The following is a 19,935-nucleotide window of genomic DNA, read 5'->3' on the forward strand; positions in this document are numbered from 1 at the left end:
AGAGAGAGAGAGAGAGAGAGAGAGAGAGAGAGAGAGAGAGAGAGAGAGAGAGAATCTCATGTAGCCCTATTTGGCCTTCAACTGACTATGTAAGTGAAACTGGTCTTGAACTCCTGACCCTCCTGTCTTTGTCTTATGAATGCTAGGATTATAGAGTGCTTTACCAAGTCGCATTTGGTTCATATCTTTCAGATTTTTCTTTTTTCTCTTTTTCTTTTTGTCTTTTCAATACTCGTGATGGGAGCAGGGTCTTGTATATACCCAGCAAATGGTCTCCCATTGAACTATTCCCAGCCCCTGGCTTTGCGATTGTTCTAGCCATACTCAAACATACATGGCCATTGGCAGAGTAACATTCTGGAAGCCACAGAATGTCATGGAACCTCAGATTCTTTATCCACAGCCACTTCGTGATAACTTTGGCTCTCTCTCCAGTGGATTTGGACTCTGAGACCTACCATCCAGGCTAAACATGTCACAGAGACCGGGGCAGAGAGGTGGCAAAGGTTAAAGCAGGTCCAAGGCACATATGGAACATTCTGCTTGGTGAGTGCAGCCAGTGGCAAAAGGCCACAATATATCTGGCCTCTCCAGAATAGGCTCCTCAATAGAGACAGAGAAACAGCAAATGGGTGGGAATGGGAGGAATAGAGGAGTGACAGCCAAGTACACAGGTCTTTTGGTCTTAAACAATTACTACATTTGATTTATTTTGTGTGTGGGTGGATAGGTGTGCATATCATGACATTTGAGTAGAAATCAGAGAACAAGCACTGAGGATTGTTTATCAGCCTACACCATGTGGTCCCAGAGACCAAACTAAGATTATTAGATTCACTGAATCATCTCAGCAGTTCTGAGTCTTCAGACTGAAACGATAAGAGTGCTCTAAACATACTGAGCGGAAGCTGCTGAGTTGTTCATTTAAACTGTATGCTTAGTGCTCTAGACGTCTTTTATCTCTTTTAAAGTAAGTAACCTTGAACTTGTGGTGATCCTCCTGTATCTGCTTCCTGAGTGCTAAGATTACAAGAATGGGCCATTACTACACTCAATAATTATATCTCAACCAATCTTCCTTTTTTTAATTTTGTTTTGATTTTTTTGGATTTTCATGGTAGGGTTCCTCTGTGTAGTTTTGGAGCATGTCCTGGTCTTGAACTCACAGAGATCCACCTATCTCTGTCTCCCAAGTGCTAGGATTAAAGGCGTGCACCACCACTGCCAGGTTTGTTTTGACTTTAGAGGTAGTGTCCGGTAGTCCGTGCTGAACTCAAATTCACTGCGTAGTCCAGAATGACCTTCTGCTTCCACCTGCTGAGTGCTGAAGTTAGAGACATATGCTGCCATGCCTAGTCAAGGTTTTTATTTTAAGGGTGAAACCTCACAGAATATCTATTCACTGCTCCAGGCACCCCCCTGCAAATTCCTTGTTGGATATGGTACCACTTGACCTGAGTCTATACTATTCTAGGAGTTGTTATCCAGGCCTCCAAGAGCACCAGTGGGGACAAGTGCCCTGCAGATAGTAATCACAACATGGATCTGCCGTGACCTAGAGCAGTGCTCCCCAACCTCCCTAATGCTGCGATCCTTTAATACACTTCCTTATATTGTGGGGACCCCAAATCATTTTTGTTTCTGCTTCATAACTGGAATTTTCTACTGTTATGAATTGTAATGTTTTCTGGTGGTCTTAGGTGACCTCTATGAAAGGGTCACTCAACTCCCCAAAGGGGTCCCAACCCACAGGTTGAGAACCACCACACTAGGGGTTTCCTAGGACATAGCTGAGTTCCACAAGGAGGTAGGTATGTGTTCTTGTTTCTGGCCTCGACAGGGCTATAACACCTAGCATCAAGGAGAGGCTCAGGAAGACTTTCTGGAGGAGTCACCAACAGTGAGTAGACTAGGACAGGCAGAGAGAGCCTTGGCCTTGCAGAGGGTGTAGGTAACAGCCTAGGAAATGTGCCCTAGGCTTAGGTGGGAGGCTGAGCAGTAAACCTGCCAGTCTGTCTTCCTGGATGGGGGGAAAGGAGAGAGGTGCACTGTGCACTTTGAGGTTCTTTCTCAAAGTTGGGGGGTAGGTCAGGGCAAAACTTCCGTAAATACAGTTTTTGTGCCTGGAAGGTCCTTGTGTCTGTGGTTTGCAGTCTGCAATAAGCTATAACTGCATGTCCAGCCCAGGGCCCATTGAGTCACTCGGCCTGGCCCTCTAATTTGGGGGCAACTCCCAGACCGTCCAGGCAGCACCTCTCAGTCTTTGAGCCTTCCCCTCTCCCTCTTTTACTTCCCTCTCCTTATGCCTCAGCTCTCTGAGGAAACAACCTGGACCCTGGCTGGCTGTAGCAAGGCTGGGAACAGAACGTCCTTGCTGGCCAGCAGAAAAGAGCAGCAACAGCAGCAGCAATCTCTTGCCCTCTGGCCTCCCATGCCTGGGAGGAGACTGGAAAGGCAGGGGGAGGGTAGTGGCGAGGAGGGAGACAGGAAGGAAGAACAGGCATTTCCTGAGGCCCCAGGACTCCTGAAGAGGCAATCACGCAGCTGTCTCAGCTCCTCAGGAACCAGTGGCAGCCTTATGCAGGGCTTGGGAGACAGAGCTCATCATTGTCAACACATATGTGTGTGATCCAGGCTATCCTAGAGAGGGGCTAGCTTCTGTGTATACCCCTTCAACTCTAGCTTGTATGCTTCCCCAGAGGTCTGGAGAAGGTTAGGCTACCTTGGGGAGCTACCCTAGTCTTCCCTGGCCTGCCTCACAGCCTAGGAAGTCCTTTCTCTTGCTGTACAGAGCCGAGAATGCCAGGAGGAGCCTAGCTAGCCCTTTAGATAGATGAGAAGCACATCCTAGAGCACCCAGCACTGCTTCTGGGAGAAGCTGCACTGCTGTGAACAGCTGCCATTGCCACAGGCACCTGCACTCTTGGGCACTTGGCTAGGAGACATTGCTGGCTTTCTGTTCTGAGTAGCCAGCCCTCCATCCATCATTAGGCAACTACTCCCCTAGTCTGCCTAGGGAAGACCCCATGGCAAGAGCTAATAGGACGGTAGTACATGGAACATGTAGAAGGGTCTATGTCTTGTAGAAGGGGCAGGGAGGAAGGGAGCTAAGAAAACTAGAGGCCCCTTTTCCTAGGCAGGAGACTCTCAGCCTGGCATGTGTGGAAATGGATCTGGCATCGGCTGCAACCTGACCCCCTATAGCTGGTTTGTAGCTGTTCTTGCTAAAGAGGGGCACTGTGCTGGGAGAGACAGACAGGGAAACTAGAGGATAGCTGCAAACATATTAGTTCTCTGAATATAAAATACCGACTTTTGGTGAGAATCCTTGGGGGCCAGGGCTTGGGAGCCTGGCAGGTGCCTCTTGCAGAGGTGGCAGCTTCTGAGAAAACTTCCCAGGGACTCCTACCCACCAGAGCTCCTGCTAACCCAGTTGCTTGACTCATGAGTCTTTGGGTTTGGAGGTTCTTCTGCCAGTCTTCCCTTTGAGTCTTATCCTTCTATTTCCCTAGTGTGTCCAGTCAACCTGGAGAGTGACTGGACAATGCTTCTTCCATTTGTATTAAGTGACAGTCCAATTCCTGGCTTCTGGATAAGCTGAAGAGACCCAAGGGTTACCTGGGAACTCACGGTAATCCACAGTTCATAAATTGAACAGATAGTGGCCCTCTCCACATGGAATTTGAATACTGCTGGACTGTGAGCAAGGTCATGCCTGAAGAATTAAAGAGATGCTGGGACAAGAGCATATCAGCCTAAGGGGGCAGGGAAGGCTTACCAAGGAGAAGGCAGTATCCCAGGCTGCCTTTTAGCACCCTCTGCAGTGCTCCTGTGGACTCCCACGAAACCAGTCCTGAGCAGGGGGCCTCAGCCTCCAGTACAAAGCCCCAGCTAGAGACATGTTACTTGCACACCAGGGCCACTTCTTTAGCAAGCATCTTTCCCAGAATGCTTTGATAAGTCCTCCCTCTCAGCCCTCTGGTTATACCATGGTTGATGCCCACACCGTCAATGACTGAACAGAGCCAGAGTATGAGACCCACAGACTCTAGAGGGCAGCCCCTGCTACCACTAGAGTGAGTACTGAGTGATGACCTGGAATCTCAAGATATATGAAATAGATGCTCGGTAAGTGGGGGGAGGGGGCTCTGAGTATAGGAGCTAGAGCAATTAGGGACCCAGCTTCTGTCCACATGCCCAAAAGATAACTGAGGTAGTGCTAGTGAGTCGAGTCTGGAAGCTTCCCAGTGCTGATGGCCAAGGCGTGGCTGGTAAAAGTTGGCACTCTCTATGTCAGGAGCTTTTTTTGACCTTCCCCTGAGGACATAATCACACAGCATCTCTCCCCTCTGGGTCACCAGGGCTGTAATTTCAGGGATTGAAGGGGGCTCCTTGAAGACCCAGCCTGTGTGTATCTAGCTATCTTTAGAGGCACAGTCTGGAGCATGGCCAGAAGAGAGAAAGTGGACCAGGACTGTACTGTGCACTATGTGGATGGTCTTCAAAGCTGAGGAGCTAGGAGGAGGCCATGAGGCAGCAGGGACCTGTGCTCTTTCTTTAAATAAGGCTAGATCTTAGGAGTGCTGTCTGGCTCTGCCTGTGGCCTGTGGAAACAGAAGGCTCCAGTCACTCTAGTAGGTTTGGGGAAGGGCAGGCCAGGCCCTGTCTTTCAGAACCTCTACAGGTGCCTGACAGAAGGCAGTGCATAGCCTGAGGACTGCAGAGTCCAGGCTCTCCGAGATGCTGGCAGCTGCTGAGGGAGTAAGAGCTAGGGGGTAGCTTTCCTATCAAGCGCAACAGGTTAAGCAAAGCCTATCCGGACCTTGGATGTAAAGCAAGAGGGAGGATTGGTGTAACAGAATGTGGGCAGATCAGGTAGGGAGGCTGGTGGGTTGTAGAATCTAGAAAGCTGATTGTATGGGAATAGGAGAAAGGGAGTAGAGTTGCAAGGTCCTGTTAAGGTCTGTAGGAGGCACAGGCCAGCCCCAACAAATACATTGTTCCCCATTCTCATTTTCCACTTAAACTTAACAGTCATAGGAGCACCCTTCTGGTCCTTACTGCCATTGCCTTCAGTCCTGCTCTGTTACCTCAGGGCCCCATCTTAATATGGAGACTGATGAATGTCTCCTTTTTGCCACATGGCCCTAGGACCCCTTCTTTGCCATCACCACCAACTGGGTTGCTACTATTGTATTCTCTCAGAGACTCAGCACCCTGAGGTTCCAGTTGGACTGCCTATACTGCTGGTGCCTGCCAATCGACTACCTAAGGAAAAGTAGGCAAAGTAAGCATAGCATCAAGGAATAGAGGATGCTGGGAAGCTCAGCCCCACCTGCGGTTCTTTGGTGGGATGTTCCTTGTATTACCAGCCCCGATTCTGGTTGCTGGCTTGCCCCTCTAAGATTAACACAGAACTGGAGGCCCTGGTCTCCAACTGCTGGGATCCTCTAGCTCCAAGATCCCATAGTTGTTGGGGAATTTAATCATCCTTGCCTCAACTGTGTCTTGTTTGCTAGGTATCCTTAATTGGTGATGATCTGGGACCATAAAGTCATGTTCCCGTTGTCTCAACTTGGTACCAGCCCAATTCTAGATTGCTCTTAGGACTAATGGAGGTTATGTTGATCATAGTCTAATTTCAACCTCTATCAGGAGGTGAGTCAAAAAATCATCTCATAGAATTTCTAAATTTAATTTCTCTGCATTGTGTTGGGAACATCACAGCAGTTATGCTCTCTGCCCCAGGCTCTGCCAGTCCATAGCAGCCTAATAGACAAACTAAACTCAGGAGCTATCCTTGAGGAGTGACTGTCCCTTGATCTTCTCCACCTATGTAAGGGATTCCCACCCGAAGGGTCTAGATCAAGGCCTGGAAGTTGCTGCCCTGACATACAGTAGGCCTCCTTGACTCATTAGCTCAGCAGGGCTAAGCATTGGGAGGATGGTATGTTGGGGCTACTTATCCCACACATTCTGTGCTATTTATGTCTGAACTCAACTGTGAAGAGGGTGGGGCTGGATGGACTATGAGGCCAGGGCAGGATGGGCAGGGCTTGGGGTGGCTAGGCTGGAGAGGAGGAGTTGGGAAAGCCGGTCCAGTGCCTCCAGGGCTGCTGACCTCTGACCCAGCCCAAACAGGAAGTGCCATATCTGTGGGCCCAGACCCCAGAGGAGAAGGAATGCATGGATGAGTCCAAAGCAAACATTCCACCAGCTTCATAGCCACCCCACCCCCAGTCTGCTTGTCCTTTTTCTGCTGAGGATGGGGGGGGTAGGAGGGAATTGCTGCAAAATGAGACCAAAGCAAGACTGTATTCTCAGGCCCAGGGCCCAGCTGGAACTGGTGGCAGTGTTAAGGCTCTGGAGTAGGTATTTTTGTGTTCTTCTTCTGCTTATATCCTCCAAAGCAGGGATGGGCTTTCTCCTGCTGCATTCCACCTGCCTGTCACATAGTGCTCTGGTCTTGTAAGCTGTAGAAGCTGATGCAGCAATCTCAGCCACTTTCCCCGTGGCTCCTTTAGTACAAGCAAGGCAAGGAAGGGTTTCATGGCCTCATTGGGGCTCCTCAGAGCGAGATCCTCAACCTAGTATAACTGGCCAGCCCTGTCTTCAAGACTCAGCCGGTCTGAGCCATCACTACCCTGGCCCTGCAGCCTGGTCTTGTTCAGGTAGTCAGTCAATAACTTGGATCAGGGGATAGTCACTTCTAGATCCTCAGGCCTGGACATCTGATGCAGGCCTGGCTTTGCACAGATCAAGGCTTAGTCCCCAGTACCTGCTAAGTGAATGTGACCACCCTATTTTCTGATATCAGACTACTTAAGTTATAACTTGGTCCTTTAGGAAGTGAGACGTATAACTTTGGGCAAATTGTTTTGCCTGCTTGCATCTTAGTTTCTCATCTCCAAACTGTGGGTACAGCCCTGGGGATTGGGCAGGCTGACTTTGGGATTGGTATGCATGGACAAGGATATGGATCATGGGATATGGAATGGATAAGGGGCCTCAACGGTACTAATATGCAGCAGTCACCAGCTCCTGGTTGCTTTAGGGCAAAAGACAAGTGTTAGGTCTTCTCTATCAACCTGCACCAGCAACCAAATGTCACTGTAGGTCTTAGCCCTGCATAGGAAACTTAATAGAGGCTCAGCTATAGGTGGTTCCTGGAACAAGTAGGGCCAATTGCAAGGATTCAGGACTCTGATGAGGACAGGAACATGGGGAGGCTTACAGAGGAGCTGTGGCAACCAGGTCTCGGAGCCCCTTGCTGTTGAAGCAGCATCTAGGATGTAGCCAGGGACTTCATGGAAAAGAGAGCAAGTGCATGCAACTTAAATTTGAGATGGAGGTGGGGGCTGCTAGAGGCTTGGATGAGGTGCATTTATTACAGTTAATGCGAACCAGTGCTCTCCCAGTCCCTTGAACTCCACCAGGTCATATGCTAAATGAAAAGACCTTTATCAATCATGTGAAGAAGTGTGTGTGTGTGTGTGTGTGTGTGTGTGTGTGTGTGTGACCTATAAGACTGTCACAGTGGTACAAAGATCTAATGGGGCTTAGCTTCTACCATGCAGAAATCAGATGGCAAAGCAAGAGTGAGAATGGAGCATGAGGGGCTGGAGAGATGGCTCAGAGGTTAAGGACACTGACTGTTCTTCCAGAGGTCCTGAGTTCAATTCCCAGCAACCATATGGTGGCTCACAACCATCTAAAATGAGATCTGGTGCCCTCTTCTGGTGTGCAGGCATACATGGAGGCAGAACACTGTATTGTATATGTAATAAATAAAATCTTTAAAAAAAAAAAAGAATGGAGCATGAGTACTGGGTATCTGCCAGGGCAGAGGGATTTAAGGAGGCTAGGCTGAGGGTAAAGTTCAGCTCACCACTCTCCTCTGGGCCACTATGAGCCCATGTTACTCCATGGTGGACCTCCGAGGCCCTTGCTCTGCTCAAAGTCTGAAAGAACAGAGTGGGGTAATGGTCAGGATGGGTGAAGACAGGAAAAGTGGCTTCTTTCCAGTGACCTCCAAGTGTGGCAAGCCATTGGGGCACCTCCTCCGCCGCCTATCCTTGCAGGCTGCAGCCCCCATGCCTTCCATCAGCAGAGAAAGCTGCACAGTGCCACAGGCAAGGAGAAACAGGGGCTGAGCCTGTGTTTGACTAGACGCCAGCCCCCTGCCCAGGCCCCAAGTTGTCGGCAGGCAGACGGGGGAGGGGGAGTGGAAAGCAGCTGAGTGGCCCCTCCCAGGCTGCCGTCTGCTTCTTTTGCCCCCTTGGCAAGAAGGGGAGAGGAAAAAAGAATAATTAAACCCAAACGTCCTGGTAACTTTTTCCTGGAACAAGAAGACACAGGGCGGGAGGTTCTGGTCCTGGGAATGGTGGGTGGGACTGTCTGTGGGCTCTTGCTTTCTGTCTCCACTCCAGCCTGTCCTGTCTTGGTGAGCAACAGACCTTCATTAGCTTCTTGACAGTCATTTCCTAACTTCCCTTAGGCTTTCCCACTCTCTCCTGTCCCCTTAACCCTGTGACCACTGGTCATTGCCCTAGTGAAAGGTCTGTTCATGCCAACACCCTAACCAGCTGTCCAAATCAGAGGAAAGGATCTTGTTCTAGAGCCTTCTGAGGGAGCTTGCTCCCTCATACCTGCATTCCATGTTTCTGTCGTGTTAGAACACCCAGCTGTGGAGCTTTGTGATGGCAGCTCTAGGACACCACGGCTCTCTGTCCTGCTTCTCCCTTTCATGTCCCTGTTTGTCCCTATTGCCTCAGCTAAAACCAGCTCTGGGCCAGCTCCATCTGTCACCACAGCTCCACACGGGCTTCCTGGGTGCTGTCAGGACAGGCATGGACATAGCCGAGGGAGGAGGACTGGGAGGTTGAGGAGTGTTGGGGGAAGGCCTTGGAAGTTGGCACAAACTTAGAGGAGCAGGTGGTGACAGGGCCCAGGCTTCTCTGGATTGTGAGCATGGAAGGAGGTGACCTGAAGACCCATTTGAGAGCAGGCCTATGGTCCTGGGGTTTCCTGATTCACAGTGGCCTCTATACTTTCCTGGGTTTCAGAGGCCTTTCCTTCTTTTCTGGTTTCTGTATGCCTTTCAGGGAAATGTCCCCACAGGGTAGACACTCATGGAATTGATCCATGCCTGGGGTGCCAGGAAGTCCTCCTGCAGCTAGTTGCTATTGGATCCCAGCACACTCAGGTATAGCTACAATTCAGCATACTCTTTATCATCTTTTTAAGGAAGTTAGTGCCCAGCTCTTAGAACCAGGGGTCACGAGGAAAGCACACTGCTCCATCTGTGCCAAGGTTTCTGGGAGCACCAACTGGCTAGCTAGGCCATGGCTCCCCTGAGTCTCCAACTCATATCTCCAGAAAGCACCACCAAATAAATGGTGGTAGACATTTCAGGAAATGGTGTGATCCAAGAAGGCATGGTCTTTACTCAAGGTGATGGTTAATTTTTATTGCCAGCTTGATTTTGATTACTAAGCACCTAGGACATTAGGGAGATACACCTGTGGTGTGCGTTGTGTGTGCGTGTGTGACAGAGAGAGAGAGACAGAGACAGAGAGACAGAGATAGAGAGACAGAGAGACAGAGACAGAGACAGAGAGAGGAATTCCATAGAAAATTAACTGGTGACCTGCTCTGAATGTGAGTGGCACCACCCTATGTTGCTGGAGTCTTAAACTGAATAAAAAGGGAGAGAATGCCAACTATTTCAGTTTGTGTTCTATTGCTGCAATAAAAAAAACTTATCAAGACCAAAAGTAACTTGGAGAGGAAAGGGTTTATTTTAGCTTACAGTTTACAGTCAATCACAAAGGAAAGGCAAGGTAGGAACTGAAGGAGAAGTCATGGAAGAATGCTCTTTACTGGCTTTCTCCTCATGGTTTGCTCGGTCTGCTTTATTAAACAATTCTGGACTACCCATCTGGGGGCAGTACTATCTGCAGTAGGCTGAGCCCTCTCACATCAATCTTTAATCAAGAAAATACGTAACAGACATCCCCACAGACCAATCTGATGGAGTCAGTTTAATCGAGGCTCCCCTTTCCCAGATAACTCTAGCTTGTGTTAAGTCGACAAAACCTGTGGGGAGATGTTCCTATCATGCAACTCATTCCTTTGCATTCCCAGCATCAGCAGATGGCTGAGCCCTTTGAGGAAGCCAGAGAGGCTTGGTGAACTAACTCTAATGCTCCCTTGCTTGTGCCTCTTTGCTGCTTCCTCCAGCTGCCCTGGTACAATTCCCCTTGTCTGCACTCTAGAAGCTTCTGTGCTGTAGACCCTGCAGGAAGTGATCATTGCATTTGAACTCCAAAAGGAAGAGGGGAAAGCCTGGCAATGTGGACAGCGAATTTCCATTCAGGTTAAGTTGGCTTCAGCTGCTTCTGATTCTGGGAAGAGGGGAGAGGAGACAAGATGGGGGTGTATCTGCTGCTGATCAGGGCATAAACCTTCCTGGGCATGATTCTAGGCCCATCCTAGTCAAGCAACACCCCTCTGGCCTCACTGTGGCTTCCTAGCTGTTGTTGAACCTAGACCCATTGAGGATATCTTCTGTAAAGGGCTCGGGGGACTTCCCCCAGTAGGTCTAAATCATGCGACTCATCGGTGCTGGAGAGCTTCCTGCAGTGTCTTCTCTGGACTTGACCTTTAGCAGCTGGATATTGTAGATCAATGCAAAGCAATGGAACTTTTGGGCCACTTGTAGTCCTCATTCCCAGATCCAGGCCCAGGTCGCCCAGAAAGGAGGCAAAGGCTGCAGTGCCCCTTGGACGCATGGGCACGTAAACCTCAGGTGTCCAGTTTGTTCTTGCTCAGATCTAACCACTCTAGGTTGGACAGTCTCAGGAACATGCAGGCTGGAATCTTGGCAGTTTTATTCTGGGTCCACATGGAGCAACTATTTCCCATGCACCATCTCTTGTCCTTTGATACTCTTAAATTTTGCCCCCCCCCATTTCTTTGAAGTAGCCAGTTCTTCTGATTGTTTCAGAGTAGGGCATTGCATTACTGCTCACCAAGATCCACAGCAAGAGTTTCAGAAAGGCAGCCACAGTGACTGAGAGCTGTTTTGAAGGGTAGCCAGGACAAGAATGTAGGTCTGTACCCTCCTCATCCCTGCTGTGGGGTATGTGCTAGCAGAGAGGGGTTAACCATCTGCCAGGAAGAATGTGGTCAGGTCAGGGTCTCCCAGGGTCGGGGCATGTTTCATTTTGACATTGTGTCAGGCAATAACCATTTGGACCAGAAAGCATGAGGCTGGCAGGGAGGGCATAGCCTGCTTTGTGATGCCTAAGTCTGTTGTTCTAGGCCCAGGCCCTTGCCTACTTCCTGGCCTCTTCTGTACATAGCCTGTGGCTTCTGAGGTGTCCTGGCCACTATCTTGGTCTCTTCTCTGGTCTTTCTGCTGGCACCAGGCTCCTGGCCCAGATTGGCAGGAGGTCCCTATAAGAATAAAGAGGCAGCCTGCTTAGTCACAAACAACAAGAACCCAACTGCCAGTGACTGGGTCCAGTTAGGGGCTCATATCCTCGGAGGGTTCCTCTCCTACCATGCATGCTTGACTTGACAAAGCCATGGTCAGTTTGGACACTCATGAGTTATCATACCCAGCAAACACCACATGGGGGCCATCAACCCTGGCTAATCCTTACCATTGTTCCTTTTGGGTTTCAGATTCCTTCTGGTTTTCTGACACCCCATCTTTCTTCCCTGGCACTCTTCTATGATCACTGCCCCCTCTTTGGCTCCTGGACCTCTGCTGGCCTGTAAGGGCTTCAGCTTCCCCACTATGGGCTCTGTCCTAGTCCCTAGGACAGCTATTGCCTTGGGTTGAGCCTGTTGGGTACCCATTCCATTGCTCAGACTGTGTTTACTCAGAGACCACTGTGGGTGACTTATTTCTCAGGGTCAGGACTGGCCTGGCAGGCAACTTACAGATGGGGGCTTGCTGAATTTGCTCCTTGAGAGTGGGTTAAGCCCAGCTCTGTCACTAGTCCAACTGCTCATCTTCATGCCTGTTTGGATTGCCCAGCTCTTAAAAAGGTGCCAACATAGGCTGGAGTGGCTTACAGGCCTAGCCCTCACCCACCATGGGCTATTCATGGCAGAGTAGTTACAACCCCCTTTCTCTCCAGGCCTTCCACTTTTCCAGAGAAGAACCAGGGAGCAAGCAGAGTGCCATCCTATGTCACTGGCTGCCTAGCCCACCTGCCTCTTAGAAATGAAGCAGTACTTCCACTAGAGGCTCTCCAAATCGACTGGGACAAGATGCAGGCTGACTCTCAGCTCACAATGGGAGCCTTGCTTTACTTCGGTTGAAGAGGTCAGCCTAGTTAGATCACAGATCAAATCTTGTCTCAGTCCATCATCTCCAGTGCCACCCAAGAACAAAGGGTAAGAGCATTGCCTCAGGGTCCTCCTCTTCCCCTCCCAAGTGTGTGGAGACAGTTGTTCCTGTCACCTGGAGGTTGCTGGGACAGGGCTTATTGTGGGGTAATTAAGCTCAAAGGCCATCTTTTTAAAAAAAAAGGATTTATTTATTTATTATGTATAGTGTTCTGCTTGCATACCAGAAGAGCTATCTTAAGGGGGTGTCAGCCACCTTAAAGAAAGGGTGATAATTCCTGGGGACTCCCATATCCTAGTAGCCCAGAAGCCCAGAGGGCTCTCCCTGCTTTGTGTTGAAGGAACAGCTAGGATGAGGGCTGAGACCCACTCACCATCCTCCTCCTGCCTCCCCAGGTGTAGGACAGGGCTACCAAGCACAGCACTAACCAGCTCTCACTCATAGTCCTTGTCTTGGGGCCCTTTGAACCCAGATCTGCTTGCTAACCCCCTCACCTCCCACAATTCCAGCCTCGTAAGATTTTTCTTGTCACAGTAAGCTCTGGGGCAGCTAGATGAACTCCCTACCAGCAAACCCTATCCATTCTTCTAGCCCTTCCCCCTTTTGCCCCATCCTTGGCAGTGGGCACGAAGCATTCCAAGGTCTTCAAAACTCATTACCTTCCAGAAAGGATGCTTTGAGGGTCATGGGCTGCCTCAGATTTTATCCGGATGTCTCAGGTGGGCAGCCTCCAGTGCAGTGACTGACTTTCTCCCTACACTAACCTAAGGGCACTCCAGTGGCAGAGCAAGATGCCACTTCTTCCTGCCAGTGATGGCTATTCTCCGTTGAAGGACTTGGACCAGCTGGGTGATGGCTGGGAGAGAGGCAAAGCTTCTGGGGCTAGAAGGGCCACAGGCTCTCTCTCATTCAGCCCCTACCTGGCCAGGGCCTCTTCAGAGCAGCACCCCACCCAAAGAGCCAGGATAGGGGGCAGCATATCCTTCATGGCCCCTGTGGGTTGGCCCCACAGAGGGTATGAAAAGCTGGGAGAGGTGGAATGGTGGCCACAACTGGATGGGATACATGGACATACACAGTGATGGCAAAAGGTCTGTGACCATCCCGCCTAAGCTCTTGGCTCTGGTTTTGTTTCTAGGAACCACCCCTCCCTACTCTCTCTCCTTCCCTTCTCAAGACTTCGCTTCTACCAAACCAATGTGTCCCTTGTTCTCAACTCCCCACAATGTCCACTGCTCCTACCTGAGGAGAAAGATGGGAATTCTTCCCTGGAGCCAAGAGCTTATGCTTTCTCTTAAGGCCCATATTGACTCTCTACTGGCCTGGTCCCAGTTCCCCCATGAATAGAGCATCTGTTTCCATACACTGTGGGCCTTTGAGGATACCCACCACAGGCTGCCAGGTCCCACCTTCATGGCAGGGAAAAGAGAGGGGCAGGGACCTCCTGGGTCCCTAGCAGATGGGGCAGGTGCCAGGGCTGTATGGGGCAGTGAAAACTCTGGTGTCCACAGAACCTGTTCATGCCCTCCCTCCATTCCACAAACAGCAGGGACCCTCATCTATCTGCGGATAGGGCTGGCTCCTGTTGCTCGTCTCACTTACTTTTCTTCCAAGCCTCTACTTTCTCCTCTGTGAAATGGGGGCAACATGTACCCTGTATCACCCATCAGAGTGTGTGTGCAGTAGGCACTGCCTGGGTGCATCCATCTTACAAGACTGGCAGACTTCTTGGTTAAGAGTCCCAGGCCACATATGCTTCTGTGCATCCCCAATACCAGGTAGAATGGAGGGGCCCCTGTGGGTTGTTAGGGATGATACCAGGCAGAAAGGAGGTTGGGCCTGAAGGAAGGTGCTACTTGGTATAGACAAAGGAGGTGTCTACATGGGTCCCTTCAACATGCCTCGGGGGATGTCAGCAATCTCTTCTCCAACAGTTGGCCTGGACAGCAGCCACTGGGCGTCTCCACAGCCCCAGCTCCAAACCCAGCTCTGGGGGCTGAGGGGGCAGGCGGCTGGGGCTGGCGAGCAGCACAGCTTGCCACAGGGCTCAGCTGTTTGGGGCCAGCGTTGAGGAAGCTTTTCCTACAGTTCTGTCCAGTGTTGACTTATGTTTGGAAGTGATCTGAAAAAATGAGTTAATTGTGGATGGAGGGGAGAAAGGGAAGTAGTGGCCAAGAAGGCTACAGGCTGCATGTTTGAGTCTCCGTCCTGGGCTATGGGCAGTGTGGGAGGCCCTGGAAGAGGGGCAGGGGCAGGAGTTGAGGGTCCTCATTTCCCTACTTGAGTCTAGTGAAGCAGCTGCACTATGGTTAGTGAGAGAGGGACCCGGAAGTCACTCTGCTGGAGGAGCCCCCACTCTGAACCACACAAGTCTGTTCACAGTCCTTTCCCCACTCATTCCATGTAGGGTTCTGGTTTATGACCTGAAAATTGTGACAATGCCACACACAAATCAGAGACCAGGGCTGTCTTAGGAGCCAGGGATGAGACCAGTGTTTGTCTTTGCACCCTGTGGGTGACTGAGAACAGCTTGGGCCCAGTCTTCTGTCTGGGAGGTTGTTGCTGAGGATGAAGGAGGGGACCCCACATGCCCGAGGGCCGGAAGTGTGCAGTCCTCCCTTAGTCTGGAAAGTCAGAGAAAGGCAATACCCCTCCTCCACCACCATTTTAGAGAGAAAGGCCAGAATACCAGCTCAAGTCTGAGAACCTCCTGATCTAGGCATCATAGAGGTGGGCCTAGAATCGGGGTCCCTGGAGATGCCCCTAGCTCTGCCCCTCCCCCCCCCAGCTGAGATGAATTCTGGAATCCTGGCCCCCTAACCATTTCCCCAGGCTCTGACTAAACATCCTGCCATCTGGTTCCCATTAGCTGGGATGGGGGTGGGGAGAAGCCTGCTCCCAGGTTTCTCTGGCACAGCCAGCCTGGAAGAGGGAGGGACACTCCCTCTTCCCCACCTAGGCAGGAAGCCCAAGGTCTGAGGTGCTCCCAGTTTCTCAGCTTCGAAGGAGCTCTGGCCTGGCTGCCCCTCTCTTGGTTTGGAAATGTGGTGACAAATCCAGGTGGGCACTTGGGGAATGGTACTTCTGCCATCTATTCTGTCACCAGAGTGCCCCTGCATCTCTGGAACCTTGAAGGAACCCTGCAGGGCAGAACCAGATTGTGGGGAGGGGCTCAGCTGAAACACCAGTTCTCATCAAGTTTTGGTTTTTGTCCTCCCCTTTCCCCAAGAACTCATTTGCAGACTCAGACTCTACTCAGATTGAGACAGCCAGGGCCCCAGGCCAGCACTGATTCTAAGCCTGTGTCTGGAGAGGAGGGCGGGAGGGGCACTGGGATTTTTCCAGGAACCAGGATGAGGCCTGGGGCTTGCTGTAAAGAGCTTCAGACTCAATGGTCTTCTATGGCCTGCCTGGCCCTGAGATCTCAGGATCAATTCTTCCTGCTTGGTGCTTCTGCCTCTTTACCTCAACAGGACAGACAAGCACTTCTTAGAAAGCTGTAGAAATGGATTGGAGGTAGGGAGAAGAATCTGCTCTATATAAACACCATGGCTTCTAGCTGCACAATTCCAGAATTCCAAGGGTCTCTTGCCAACTTTATTTTCCCTTCCCACATGCAGAGCCTTTGTCTCTCAACGCTGTACAACCTTAGGACTCTTCTCTCATCAGGGGACGGTGGGGAAAAAAGATTCTTTTCTCACCAAACATTCCCGGGCCACTGCAAGTATAGGCACAGGGAATCCTTCAGAAACAAAGTCCTTGAGAAAGCAACTTTTGCTGAGATATCCATGCAAATAGGTCTCTGGTAAAGAGCCCTTCAAAAAGGAAGGCTGGCCAGTGCAAAGGGCTTGAGCTGGGGGAGTCTGACTCAAATTTAGAAACAACAAGGATACCGAACTAGGTTGAGTGAGGGGCTGAGACTGGGAAAGGACAGGAAGGTCTGCTTGAGAAAGGTGTCAAAGGTGACCAGAAAACCTTACTTGTGCCCTCAAAGAAAACAGAGCCACCAGGAACTTCTCAGCAAAAAGAATCACACAATTCAATTTGTAGATTTAGCCTTTGGCAGTCAGGTGCAACACAGACTCACTGGGGCCACAAAGACAGATGTGGAAACAGGTGTGAGGGACTGAATTGTCTAGGGGAGAAGTTGATCATAGCTTGCCTTGGGTGAAATGAATGTCAACTGCACACCTGCCTAAGCTCGGGAACTGGATTGCAGGGCAGGTTAGCAAACATCCAAGCTTCTGCTAGAAAAGTATCTGGAGGTCAGGAACAATGTTGTTGTTCTGTCACTCTATACAGGGAGTTCTGGCATCTGCCCAGTACATGGGTTCTCCTCCAATATACCCTCACTTCTGCCAGCGTGTGGGGCAGAACAATGGTTTGGGACCTCATGCACACCAGTCAGGGAACAGGTCCATTCTTGAGCCTTTCATATCTTATCTGGGTGCTGCAGATGTGTGTGTGTGTGTGTGTGTGTGTGTGTGTATGCGTGTGCACGCTCATGCACACTTGTGCATGCAAAAATACACAAGAATACCAGGTCTGTATATATACATGTGGGCAGGCCTCAGGTCACATGCAGGCAACTGTTGTATGCCAGTAAAGATACAGGGGCCTTTTCCCCTTAAAGCTTTCAGAAGAGAAAAGTAAAACTTTCCGTGCCCTCCTCCTGCTGCCTGCGACCCTTCCCTAGAGGAAACTAAGCTTATTTTAATGCCATTAAAACCTCAGAGGATCTGTTCCAAATTAAAGAAACACTCTTGCAGATGCTTTTGTGAGCACTGTAGACAGAGACCATTCATATGTACACTCATGTCATGGTCTGCGCTGCCTTGCCTGACAGAGATGAGAATGGGAAATGGGAAGGGAGGAAACAGAACCTTTGTTGGAGAGAGAATGGAGGCAGCAAGGCACTGACTGATGGGCAGAGAAGAGGGCCCGAGGCCTTCTTTGGCTGGGGTGTGGGTGTCCCTGGGGAGGGTGCCAATGGAAGGGGGCCTGTAGAGGGCACCATACAACAAGGGGGACTTTGGGACCACTTTCCCATCTTCCTTCTCAGTCTGAAATTCCAGTTGATTCTTGCCAAAAATATGGGCTCCACTTGACTCTCTATGAAAGCTTTCACCCCATCAGGTGGGCCTCAGGCACAGTACAGAGGCTAGACAGAAGCTGAAGCTTGGTTGGGGGAAAAGATAGACTTGTGAAAATTCAAAGTCGAGCATCCCCTCCCCAGCGGCCCTCTGAGTGGGCACGCTTGTGTTCCAGTCCTGGCGCCTGCGTCTCTAGCTCCAGACACATGTGACTCAGCCCTGTTGGCCTTGCCAAGAAGTCTAGACCCGAGAGCCTCCCTGTGGAGGGGGTGATGCTGCCGCTGCTGCTGTTTCCTACCGGCCTTGGCTAAGCACTATGCATGTGCAGCTGTGCACCTTATCCCCTGTTTTAGCATTCACAGGCACAGCAAAGGGGGCTGCTTGGAGTTGTGTACTTGAGTGCAACAGTTCACGGGGGCTCAGTCCCTGCCCTAAACTGTTAGGCCTGGGGAAGAAGGACACACAGTCCTTGTTCCCCACTCCTCGTGGCTATTCCGACTACCAGTTCATGGGGACTAGGTGCACTCTCCGGGTATGCATGCCACCTCACAGACTGTTCGCACCTGAAGAAATGCTGGGCCCACCCTAGAGACTCTTGCTGGCCTCAGGACTGGTCTGGGACCCCATTGGAGTCCCAACTTGGGCTATCCTCAACCTGACCTCATTGCTGCGACCTCATTTCTTCCCCTGAGACAAGCACATGTGTGGGCATGCCCACACTCTCAGGACTCTACTTACTGTTTTTTTTTCTTTTTGTCTTTTCTTCCTTCCCTTTCTTTTCTTTTCTTCTTTGTATTTTGAGACAGGGTCCCCCTGTAACCCTGGCTGTTCTGGAAACTCACTCTGTAGACCAGGCTGACCTCGAATTCAGAGATCCACCTGCCTTTAATCCCGAGTGCTGAAATTAAAGGCGTGTGCTACTATACCATGTTTGTTGTTTCTTTGAGTCTGAATTTGGTTTCCATGGTCCTTCTTGGGAAGCTTCAGGGATAGAAGATCTGTCTGGGAGTGAACGTTGCCTTGGTCCCTTGAAGGCTTCTGAGCTATCTTAACATGCCAGCATCTTTGTAGAGCAGCTCTGCTTCAGGAGGACCTATTGCTACTATTTCCTGACAGAGGCAGAAGAAGCCAGTCTACCTTTTTCAGTCTCCTTTCTTAGGAGTGTTCCACTGGGGGAGGGGTGGGTCGCAGCTAAGGTTTCCATAGGATCCTGGGTCTAATAATGAAAACAACATGAGTGCTACAAGACATTGTCTTGTCCCGATATCCCCCAGGGTCAGCCCAATGCTCTGAGGTAAGAATGCCTACTCCAGGAGCCCAACTGCACAAGTAGAAGGCTCTCATATGTCTCCACAGCCTGCCATCTCATCCCTTGAACTGTGGGGCTAGTGCTTGTCAACTGTTCTCCTTTTCCAACCTATATGCCAAACACTGACACATGCTTTAGGAGCTTCTGCAACCCAAGGCCAAGTGTTCCTCATGACTTCCTATAAATCCTAGTTCTGTCCAAGGCTTCCCACCCTGTCTCTAACCACCCCCTCACTGCAAACCTTAGGATCTTTTAGCTCCATCACAGTGGACTCTTGATGCCTCATCTCTATCCCATCTCCCTAATAGAATTCACATCTTCTAGGCAGGATTGCTCTTAGAGGTCTGCCTACCTTCCCCTCCTCCATTGTAGGAACCCATCCCCAAGTATCTACACATTTCCCCGGCACACACACCTCCCAAGATATATAGCACCCTTCCCCTCCAGCCAGTTAATGTATGGACAAAGCTTTTTTGGAGATATGCTTCCTTATGTTGAGCTCGAGTTTATGTTTCCAGAAGTTTCTATGACTGGTGCTCTTCTTTCCTGTTACTGAGTGGTCCCATGACTCTACATTTCTGCCCCAGTTTCCAGTGGAGGATGGCTGAGAGGTACCATGACTAAATTGGAAGGCAGGCTGCCCTCTGCTGCTGTGGCCCTGGTGCAGGAAGTTAGCCTCCAGGGCTTCTGTAGATGGACTTTGCTTCTCCAGGCTGCAGCAATCGCTCAGGCCCCACCTGGAGCTCTACAGACAAAGCTGCTGAGCTGGGGAAAGACCTGCTCAGTGCCCTGGCTCCCTGGGACTGGGTGGAGAAGGAGGATTTTCTTCCAGAATACACAGGGGCTGGTTTCTTTTCCGTTCCTCAGGAGCAGAGGCTATGGAAGGAGGGTGGAGGGAGGCAGTCGCACTGCAGCGCTTTCTCCCGCCAAATTCCCCAGTCCTAGGAAAGATCCACATGAAAAACCCACAAGAATTTGAATGTCTGAGCTAGGGTCATGATTGAAATAATTTTTCTAAAAAGAAAAGAAGAAATAACAAAATAGAAAAAGGCAGGAAAAAGTATAAAAACAAAAAATACAAACTTTTTTTTTTTTTGGTTTTTCAAGACAGGGTTTCTCTGTGGTTTTGGAGCCTGTCCTGGAACTAGCTCTGTAGACCAGGCTGGTCT

This window comes from Microtus ochrogaster, unplaced genomic scaffold (genome assembly GCF_000317375.1).
Source record: "Microtus ochrogaster isolate Prairie Vole_2 unplaced genomic scaffold, MicOch1.0 UNK129, whole genome shotgun sequence".
NCBI lineage: Eukaryota > Metazoa > Chordata > Mammalia > Rodentia > Cricetidae > Microtus > Microtus ochrogaster.